This window comes from Penaeus monodon, chromosome 28 (genome assembly GCF_015228065.2).
Source record: "Penaeus monodon isolate SGIC_2016 chromosome 28, NSTDA_Pmon_1, whole genome shotgun sequence".
NCBI classification, from domain to species: Eukaryota; Metazoa; Arthropoda; class Malacostraca; order Decapoda; family Penaeidae; genus Penaeus; species Penaeus monodon.
This window is the reverse complement of record NC_051413.1, coordinates 16,210,989-16,212,239: the sequence shown is the minus strand read 5'-3', so window position 1 is coordinate 16,212,239 and position 1,251 is coordinate 16,210,989.

The window sequence follows — 1,251 nt, the reverse complement described above, 5'->3', positions numbered from 1 at the left end:
TTTTGTCTTTTTGCGGTGTGGGAACAACTTCCTTCAGGAAATCTCTCTTAGAACCCCCCCCCCCCCCGTAAGATCCAACGGCGGCGGGGGGGGGGAGCTCACTCTCTCAGCCACGCTTCCCGACGGAGCCCATGAGTTTGCAACATTCCCTGCAAGTTTTTATGGTAGTCATAGATATTTACAAGTTCTCCTTTGTGTTTGGACAACGAGTCTGCTGTGCAATAATGTGAGAACAAGTTTTCTTAGTTTCAGCCATTCATTCTTGGAAAGTGATAATATTTTTTATATTTGATCGTCTTTCTAACTTTCCATAAAATGATCTATGATGTTCCCAGGAGCCATGTCCTTCTTCGGAGCCTGGATCACCATCGACTTTGTATCTGTTTTTCAAAATGCTTCTCTTGCATACTCTTAGTTATTATTCTAGATCTTTTATTCTAGCGCCCAAAGTTAATTGTCTCTAAATATTTGTACATGCCTATCAGTCCGTGTTTATTCTAATTCCTCAACGTGATCATAGGCATTTTAAAGTGGGGCAACGCGTAGGGACTTCAGCAATCAGACTGATAAACAAAAATCAGCAAGTAGTGTGAATAGCCACCGCAGCGGGAATATAGACGACCTGCTATAAATTCGACCTGTTAACCGAGACCTCACGTTCATTTCCTCCTGGCAGTGAGTCGACAAGAACACGGCGAGGGGAATAGCTTGAAAAGCCATAAAAATGACCGCCTTTTCAGGCATTTCGCGTTTAAGAATTTAGGTGATCAGTTCAGACACAAATTACAAAAGTACCAAGTGAACTAACTGCTACGATATTAAAAGAATGTTTACTTCTCCATTCACTATCAACATATTTCAAGTCTAGCGGAAAATTACTATCATTTTGCAATTACACAGTAAAATGTTAATTCATTGTATATTATTAACCCTCACACACAACGCCTCACCACCCGTTCCTGCGTAGTACACCACCGTCATTCACAGTCATTCATAGAACCCTTTGTTTCCACTGCACGCAACACACCCTACTCAGTGCAGAGCGTCCTTGGAAAGACTGCTGGACGTGGGACTGCATCGGCCTTCGGCTAAGCAAGGTATGTTCTCCAGAAAACTATTTTTGTGATTTGGTGGTTTGCGGCCCGCGTGATTGTCTGGTAAGAGGCCCATTTTATGAATCAAATTTACTGCACCAATTAGCATTAATTTTATTTTTAAGTTTTGATTGACGACATATGAACTAAATTCTGG